The 9,993-nt window shown below is 46.9% G+C and overlaps 1 long non-coding RNA gene across 2 annotated transcripts; it reads left to right on the forward strand.

The window, feature by feature from the left end:
- Positions 1-903: 903 nt before the first annotated feature.
- Positions 904-9,516, forward strand: LOC137384553 (uncharacterized). 2 transcript variants are annotated; one of them, XR_010977601.1, is made up of 3 exons: positions 904-1,128; positions 7,371-7,594; positions 8,480-9,516. It is a non-coding gene; the product is annotated as an uncharacterized lncRNA (long non-coding RNA). The 2 variants fall into 2 exon arrangements; XR_010977602.1 differs by having other exon boundaries at positions 904-1,113.
- The last annotated feature ends 477 nt before the right edge of the window (positions 9,517-9,993 follow it).

Consider the following 9,993-nt stretch of genomic DNA (forward strand, 5'->3'; position numbering starts at 1 on the left):
ACTTATAGCTTTGAGTGTGTAAAAATATGCACTCATTTTTGGCTACCCGCTTCCAAGGACATTGAATTAAATTGAACATTTTACACTTTTAGGAGTGGTCATGGCGGAGAATGATAACATAATTCAGCAGCTCGCATTTTCCATTACAAAGACTTTCATTGATCAAAACATTTCCAGTTTTGGAGGAGGAACAGAAACTAAATTTGTCCACGTAAGACATTAGCCTAAACAAATATGAACAGCCTTCAGGATATTTTCCATCATTATATTGTGGGAACATTTTCTTGGTTAGTCCTAGATGTTCCTCAAAATTACATCTTACTCACATCTGACATTTTGTTAAAAAGGGTAATATGATGCAATTGATCACAAAATAAGCCCTCCATTATTCACAAACATTTGATTAATACATTGCATAGAGTAATGCCATGACTTTTCGAATGTTATCAGTTAGCCTGGAATACATGATGCAAATGATGTAGTTACTCACACCAGTCGGTGCCAAATGGTAAACACAATACACAAAGAAGAAGCAGCTGTAAATGGTGAAGGAGTGAGCAACAGTGAAAATAGCCTCAGTCGGATTATTACATGAGTGAGCTTAAAGTCATTCAAACCAGACAAGTCCCAGAAAGTGAGAGAGAGAGAGACCAAGAGATTAAAAATAAAGAAAAAATAGTAAAAACGTAAAAAATATGAAATAAGAACAGAAAATGGTGGAGAGACAGGCTGTGAAATTGAGCTCTGTAGTACCATTGCTGCCAGTGCTATGGAAGCCCTGAAGTGAGAAAATGGCAAGTGCAGCGCTTCCGGTCACTTCTATTGTAGCCTGCACGGTGCCCCCATGTGGGGAAGGGGGCTAGTGTGAGCATGCTGAGCATGCGCCAGAAGCTTTCACAGCGGGTAGATGGCGGCTGGGATTTAATGAAGAGGCAGTGGCCCTGCCCACCGGCTGGAAAGTCGGATGTGAACCCACCTCCGCTGGCCTGGAAACCACTACTGGATTTTACCGTTCAGGCAATCAGAGGGCCAGTAGCTCTTCAGTCCCAGCAGGGCCACCCATTGCTGGGACTGCACTAGGCCTGGGACCAGGAGCAGTGCTGGAGGTCAGAGGTAAAGATAAGTCGGGTAGGTTCGCCAGGGCCGGTCAGGCAAGCCCCGGTGAGGAGGAGGGGCTGCAAGCGAGAGGTCGAGGGGTGGGGAGGGAAGAGGTTCTTCAAGCCAGGGTGGCCCTTGCTGCTGGGGGTGCCCTCCGTGGAGCACAATGTTTCCTAACAGGAGGGACCCACCGTTGTGTTTGGACTTGAAATAACTCACACAGTGGCCGGGTTGGGGCAGGAAGATTGTTCTGGCACCGGCCAGTCATGGAGCCCAACGCCGGGAGGGCCAGACCTGATCTTCCCGGAGTCTGCAAGACTCTGTGGAGGCCCCCCTGCTGCTGGGCGATGGGACTCGTTTTTATATTAATGAAATGAATAGTTTAAATAAAACGAGAAACGATCTTACCTTCGGGCCACGATCTTCTGAGTGGCGGATAGCACTCGCGCGCCTTCACTTTCCTGTCCAAGAAAAGCAGGCGCTACTGTGGTGGGGAAGGGGGGAACTTATGATTTTCAGTGCGGGGGGGGGGTGGTGTTGGGGTGGGGACAGGGTAAATTTACATCACTAGTATAAGGGATGGTGGGAAGGGGTCACCTCTGCACTTTGTTCAGTTTGGGGGGTGCGGAGGAAGGCCATGTATGGAAGGTGAGAGTTTTGGGGTGGAGAAGGCAAATATTGAATTTAATTGTTACTGGGGTTTGGGAAAGGGGTGACATAATTTTGATCAGAACAGTTGCGGGGGGTGCCGGGTATAACTTTAAAAATTTAAGTTAGCCGGCAGGGCTGGCTGCCCTTTAAAAATGGCATCAGCGCCTGTGCACAGACAGCTGCGCCATTGCTGGCGTCAGAGAGTCCGGCCCCTCCACATGATTCTGTGGTGGGTGGGGTGGGGGGGGTGGTGGCAGGAATAGAGTGCAGCCCAACCAGCATATTTTCATGGACAGCCACGAAGAAGATCATGGCAGCATGGCGGCATGTGGCTCATGCATGCGGACTGCCATATTTTTTGCCTGCCACTGCTCCCAGCGGTGGGTGCATAAAATCCAGCCCAAAGACTCTACTTAATTTGCCCTGTTGTCTCACTCCCTATTCAATATAACCTCCCAACAGAGAGGGCACAAAATGTGTTACAAAATGATCAGCTCTTACTATATACTGCAGCAACCCCCCCCCCCCCCCCAACTGACCCTTGCCCCCACCCAAGCCTGCAGTCAGGCTGCCAGGGTATACTTGGCAGACTTACCACATGGCATGGGCATCCCCCACCCCACCATCCGCTGCTGGTAAAATACCAGCAGAGGTGTCTAGGTGATGGGCACGGCCCCTCCACCGTCCCATCTAATTTTACACTTGCCTTCCTCCCAGCCAGCTTCCGGGAAGCATAAAATTCCAGCCCCTGATGTTTATCAGCTGTTCCAGCTGCTTTGACGCATGCGCTGGAAACTTGGACGGCACAGGTCCAGTGAACGCTGGGGGCCACAAATGCAGTGAATGCCTGTACTAATCATTCACAGCTGTACATGTATTCAGCTGCATGAGGAGCGTCCCCACTTGTGTTATTTACAGGCAGTGAGGTGCTTTCGACTGACTCTGCCCTTGCAAAGTTTGTGCAAATACTGTGGAGTGTTTTTATAGGTGTTGTAGTGAGTTGCTGGATTTGGCGGGGAGTGTTGCTACATCCTCGCAGGGAGGGCAGAGGAATTTTGTGACCTGTCCACACAAAGGCTGCAACAATTATGGACCCTGTAGTTGCAGTGCCTCTGGGTCTGCAACTTCACAGGTAAATGAAGCGGAAGCTGCAGAGAGGGGAAGCTCTGTGCAGAGGGAGAAGGAGGAGAGCTCGCCAAAGAAGGCCAAACTCATCAAAGGTTTTCTCCTACCTCCATCAGCCAGGAGCAATGCCTGAGTTACCTGAGATTCACCAAGAAGGTGTCACAGAACTGTGCCACCTACTTCAACAGGCTCACACAGCAGGGTGTGGACCATGCTGTCAGTGGCCATCAAGGTCATCATCGCTCAAAACATCTACGCGACTGGATCCTTCTAGGTGGGAGGAGGCGACATTGTATATTTCTCCCAGTACATGTCCATCGCTGCATCTGAGAAGTGGCAGAGGCCCTGTATATGAAAGTCAAGTTCATTATTTCCTCTGGATGAGTGCGCACATGGTGGGACACCCAGTAGCATAGGGAGCCATTGACTGCACGCACATGGTTCTGCGGGCCCCTCATGTTTACAGGGTTAAGTACAGGAACCACAAAGAATTCCCCATCATTAGTGTGCAGTTGGTGTGCGACCATGCCCAAACCATCATGTCGGTGAATACCCACTATCCTGGCAGCAGCCATGATGCCTTCATCCTGAGTCAATATGCCATTCCTGCTGTCTTTGTACCACCTCAAAGAAACAGAGGCCAGCTGCTTGGAGACAATGGCTGATAACTGCCTCCGCCACCTGACCATGTGGGCACAACAGATACACAATGAGAACCATGCTGCCACCAGACCATTGATGTTGTTAAGCAATGGCTCCACTGCTTGAACCACTCAGGGGGGAGCCCTCCAATACTTGCAGAGAGTGTCCACCAATTCGTAGCTGTCCTCTGCAACCTTGCTATTATGAGTGTGTAGCCATTGCCATCAGGCATATGGAGGCCACCTCAGGAGGAGGAGGAGGAGGCAAGGAGCAGGAGGAAGGGAAGGAGGCATCCGGGACCTCTGCACTCCAGGTGGGCTGTCCTCGAGGACCTGCTCAGTCTCCAATTCCCTTAGGATGTTATTCCTGCACCACCTTGGCTCCACCATTCTCCACCTTCCCTCCATCTGCAACATCCCATCACAGCATACCCTTGACCAAACCTCTGCAATAAAAGTCACCAACTAAAAGCTTTCCATAATATCTTTATCAAGCAACGCATTAAACTATTCAAACAAAAATGAACTAGTCACCCTTGTGCAGTTCCTTCATGTTTGTCTTGCAGGCATCTTTGCCTGGTCTAGTGCTGCTACACAGTATTACCCCAGTTGCTGCAGCATGGCTGGTGGAAGGCTGCTGACTTTCACAGGTGGAGACTGCAGGTGGCCTTGCAGATACCCTTGAGTAGCTTTGGGCCTTGAGGGCTCGGCTTTATGCTGCGGCACCTTGGCATGGGTGGCAGCTATCTGGGCTGTCTAGCTGAGAAGCAACAGGAGGGGCACTGCCTGAGTTATAGTGGTGGGAACACAAATGCTGTCGTCCAGAGATAGAACAGCAGGTTTAAGCTCCAAAGCGCCACTGCCACTTCCATTGGGCGGTAGCTCCGCAATCGTACTATTCTTCTGGAGCACAGATTGCTGAACTGCCACAAGGGCCTACATGCTCCTTTGAGCACTGAGATCCATTGCCATGATGGCAGCAGTCTGAGTCTGCATGGCAGCAAGCATGAATCTTCTGACATCCATCTGAGCTTCCACTGCAGCGCTGAGACATTAGCTGACTTCTTCCAATGCTGCTGTGGAAGTTGAGATATTGGCCACGAGACACTGGATCGCAGCTGGGTCAGAAGTGCTGAAAGAGTTGCCGACCAGTTCCACGGTGGAAAGGATTGGCTCCAAGCTGTCCTGTGCTAAATTGGAGCTGGACTCCACATGCCTTCACAGTGGCAAGAGGCTGTCTAGCAGGCCTGCCAATGCACCAAGCATCTCGATGTGCATGCTCATCAGTGTTCTCCTGTACACTGCCCCATCGAAGTCTTCATCTAAGTCCCCTGCAGCACAATTTGTCTGCACTTCACTCTCTGGGGAGCTGGTATACAAACTATCATTTCCCCTGGCCTAGCTGCAGCCCACTCATGCCTGGTGACTCACCCCATGCAGATTCCAACTTTATACTACCCTCTGAAGTTTGCACAGCACCAGTATCTGAGCTGATGGATGCAAGTATCAGATCATGAGATGATGTTTCTTTATCAGTGCTGTGGTGTTGCTCTCATCCTTCCTCTGGAGGCTTCTGTGACTAGGCAGGCAGCAGCTCTTGGGTGTCTGAAAGCAGAAAATCAGAGTGGGAGGGTCGGGATGAGGGAAGGGAGGCTAGGAAGAAAAGCCAGAAGTCCATGGTCACACCATCAGCAGCTTGCATGTCATGCTAGATAGCAGGATGAGGTGGGAGTTGAGGAGAAGCATAAGGTAGGAACATACTGTCATCTTCAATGTCCTTGCTGATGTCGGATACAACAGGCTTTATCACAGACGGCCCCATGATTTGGAAAACCATCTCCTCTGGAAGGCTCAAGAAAAGCAGGTGTACCGGTCCGCCGCCGATTCTACTCTGCTTCCTGCAATTGTGTGTGATCTTGTCTTGCAAGAGAGAGGGAAGAATGTCAGTGATTGTGTTGCACTGCTTTTAGGTGATATGCCTGCCATAGCTGAATAGTTACAGATATGTGGAGGCTGTAATCAGTAGGTGTGAGGCTTGCATCATTGGAAGGTATGTGAGGGTGAGTTGGAGTGTCTGAATGTTAAGCCTGAGTCCTGAATGCTAGGGACTGCTGATGGATAAGTGATAGAGTGTGGTGTATTGAGCAATGAGAGGTTGGTGGTGCGATGGATATGCAATGTCTGACTTTGACCACTCATATGAAGTCATTGAATTTCTTGCGGCATTGCTGCCAGATCCTCGAAGCCAGACTCCAGGAGTTCACCTCCCTCGCCACTTGCTTCCACTCCCTTCTGAGGGTGTTCCTTGAGGGCCTTCTGCCCCTTCCCCCCTGTGGAAACCTGGCCTCTCTCATCCCGCCTAACTCCATCACTAAATCCTCCTGCACTGCATCCTTGAACATCAGAGCTCTCCCTCTTCCTTGGTGCTGCATTTGTTTTGCTTCTACTTGCAGCCAGTTGCACTGCAGGCAGGCAGCAGCAGCTTCTTTGTAATGAATGCAGCTCATAAGAGGTGCAGGTTAGCTGGAACAAGTGCACTTTGCTGGAGGCTTGTTCAGCCAGCCAGCAGCTGAATGCTACAATCATTGAAATGAGGAGGCAGCACAATATTTCCATGCTGCCTTCCTCAACAGGACCGGACGTGGGCAGATTGCAACCTCCGCACCCAAAAACAGGAGCTATTGAATTTTTAGCCAACCCAGCCAGCATCTAGAAAGAGAAAAGACTGAAATTTACAACAACCAAACAGCAGTCAGTTACACTCAGTCAAATTTACGATTTAAGCATCAGGATATACAACTAAAATAAATTACATTTTGTCTCTGCTCTGTAAAGGTGTTATAGAAAAAAAATTTAACCTCTCCTTTTATTTTGTTGGTTGAATAATTGACCGATGGAAACTCTTTTTCCTGAGTTGCTTCACTCAAACCTCTCAGAATTTTGAATGCTTCTATTATATCTCTCTACTATTTTTTAATGAACACCACACACCCATCTTCTGCTATTTAGACCGTAAATTCTAATAATATAACAGGGGCACATTTCTGATTTTTACACAAATGTATAGGGGGAGGGGAGGAGGGACGAATTCTGTGATGTGGCTTTGCACAAAACATTTCCTTAATAAAATTATTGGTGCATCTTTACACATAGTGGGTGGAATTTTATGGGGCTTGCAAGAGCAGAATCTGTGGCGTGCGGGGTGATTAAAGTAGACGGGAGGTGTTGTTTCGAATTTCCGATGGCAGGATTTTTTAACTAAAATTACGTCGGCCGTACGTTTGTGGTATTTCGGGGTTCCCCCGGCATGGTGGCAGATTGCAGCTTTGCATTCATTTGCATACCATGAATACTCATTACACTACACTCAGTTCCAACTAAGTCCTACCTGCCAGATTAAGTGAACGGCGAGCGCTATTCCCATTGCCACCCAGTTCATATTTATTTGAATGTGGCGCGCAACGGTCGGCGAGTTGAGGTGTCAGTGTTTTTCTTTCTTGAACTCATGGGCAAAAACAAACGCAGGCATCCAGACTCACTACCAGGAAGGGTGATTCTTCTCAGAGATGGCAGCGAAGGCATGGGTGGATTCACATGGAGGAGCAGGGGAGGGTACTCAGGGAGGACTGAGTGGGGTTACTGGGTCTACATGGAAGAGCAGGGGAGGCTGCTCAAGGCAAACAGGGTGGGGTCACATTGTGCATGAAGGAGAAGGGGATGTTACTTGGGAAGAACAGGGTGGGGTTACTGGCTCAACATAGAGGAGCGGGGGGGTTGGTTACTCAGTGCAAACAGGCTGGTGTTCTGAAGAAGGGTCACTGACCTGAAACGTTAACTCTGCTTCTCTCTCCACAGATGCTGCCAGACCTGCTGAGTATTTCCAGCATTTCTTGCTCTTATTTCAGTCTTTTACCTTGTCGTTTGACCTTTGACGAACATGACATGGATCTGCTTGGTGAGTCCCATCTCACTATAGTAATATGGAAGTTAGAGTTTACAGAACGTGGAAGTTGAGCAACATTTATACTGCACCGAGCAATCTTTTGACACCACAGATTAAAGCTGTTCCTTCTCATTAGGTAGGTGATCACATCATTAACCAATTTTACCATTCAAGTAGATCTCAGACTTTCAGCTTTCTCGTGAGCTGATTGCTTTTAAAACATGACTTTCCCTTCAAATTGGTTTCTATAGAAATTCAACAACATGAGAAAGCAAACTTGCAAATATTATCCTGTCAAAACATGAGAGAATTTCTGAAGTAACTGACTTGAAGGTGCAGGCAATTAACAGCATGGTGGAGAAACACTCATGAAACCTGAATGACCTTTAGGAAATGTTTATATTGACTCATTTCCTCACGCATAGCCAACACACCTACTTTCCCAGTGGAGCTACCAGAGTTTGATTTTAAATTCGATATATATTAACATATCAAAATGTTCATATAAAATATATGTGTTGTTTGATTGGAAGCAGGTCTATAAGTTGATAGTTACACTCTTTGAAATGCTCCCTGGGCCAAAACTGCCCTGGAAGATGGTGCTTTGCCAGTGAGTAAGCTGTGGCTAGATCCATTTTCGGGAGTTTGCCAGCAGTAGATATTTACTTGTTCAAACTCACATACGGTGTCTCATGTACAGGCACACCCAGGTCTGGCAATCTGTTGAGACATTAAACAAATCATTATGCCCATGCAAGTATGCAGGAAAGATCGCATGGCACTATTTGAAGCAGGGTAGTTTTTCCAGTGCCCTTTCCAACATTTATCTCTCAACCAACACCTAAGACAGATGCTATTTCTGCAATCTTGCTGTGCATAAATTGACCATTGTGTTCCATGCATTACAACAGTGGCTGCACTTTGAAAAAAAAGTACTTAATTGGTTGTGAAGCAATTCAGGACATCCATCAGGATGCTTCATTATCAGCATTCTCAAATGTGTTTTCTTCTATTCCACCAGGTGGCCAAGAATAGGCATTCGGAGATTTCAGTGTCCAGACTCACCTGAGCACACCACTGGCAATATCCACCCCCACAATGGCAAGTGTTATTCTGATGCCTCCACTCAGGAAAGGTCAGTTAGTAGAAGGGAGCAGTTGCTAAAGCATAAAAGCAAAAGTGAGGAGAAGCAAGTGTAGGTGAAATTGAAGGAGCTAAACCCTGCTGCCCAGCTCAAAGGCTTCTTCAGGAATTCAGACCTCACAGAGCCTGTTTACAATTGTAATTTTGTAGTCCAGCATTGGCAGTTCATGTAGTCATTTGGGAGCTTGCCTAACAGCCTTTAAATGTTAGGGATGTTGTTAAGATCCTGTAGTATTATTGGGGGAAGAATGTGGTGTGCCTTTAAGGCTGGGAAAAGGAGCCATACTGCTTGAAGACAGCAGGCTCCAGAAGTTGAGCCAAAGAATGCATTATGATTGCCCTGGAAAACTGCCATTCGGAGACTCCGATTCAGAAGTTGCCTTGGATTCAGCCACTCAGACTGAACATCGAGAGATACATTTGTTACAATTTTATTTTGAACTGGCTTATAGTGCTAACAACCTATATCTAACAGAGGACACAGACAGACAGCTGTGTGTTAGCACCTGAAAGGATAAACAAACCATTTAAACTGAAGGAAGTGAATTTAATCTGTTTATTTATTATTCTCTCTCAAAATTCTAAAAGGTCAAGCCAAAACAGAGATCTCTGAGAATTTAAACTCAAGGAAGGGAAATTAGACTGTGACAATTTTTTATCCCTCAAACATTCTAAAGTTAAATTGATTCATCAAAAAGTGTTTGCAAGTTGTTAATCGTAGAAATTCATCGCTGGAGAAGGAAAGCAACAATTTCGACTTCTGGATTAGACTACGGACCGTTCTACTGTTGAAGAACATTTTTTCCCATCTGACGGCTGTGAGGAGTTCAAGCAACCTTGAACTGTTTCACATCCGACAGGAGCGTAAATTTGCAAGGACTCAAATTTTTTTTCTATTTTAAATGTTGTTTATATATTCGTAGTGTTTAAGAATTTAGTTTTTATAATTAAACAGTTAATTTGTTGATTTAAAGACACCTGGTTTGGTTAGCCACATTCAGGGGCTAATAGATGTTTCAATTTGGCTGGGTCTTTCTTTATTTTGGAAAGTTTAAAATGATATGTTAAGCCACCTGTGGAGGGATGGGATTGAATTAACAGTGTGTTTCTCCCACCACAATCAGAATCATATATTTTGATTGGGGGCTGTGACTGGAGCAGTCGGTCGTAATAATATCTAGAGAGTCCATGGACCGCATCTCTGCAGTGTTGCATGAATTCCTGCCTGAGCCATTGTATGGCTCTCTGATCAGATCTGGATGTGACAAAGGGTTGATGAGGGTTTCAGCAGAAGATTGGCTAAGGTAGTGGTAGAGGCAGATGTAATGTCTCTCGGGACTGGAGTGAGGTTTAGCTGGTTTTAGTATAAGATACGTGAGACAAAGACTGCAG

Source organism: Heterodontus francisci, chromosome 26 (genome assembly GCF_036365525.1).
Source record: "Heterodontus francisci isolate sHetFra1 chromosome 26, sHetFra1.hap1, whole genome shotgun sequence".
NCBI lineage: Eukaryota > Metazoa > Chordata > Chondrichthyes > Heterodontiformes > Heterodontidae > Heterodontus > Heterodontus francisci.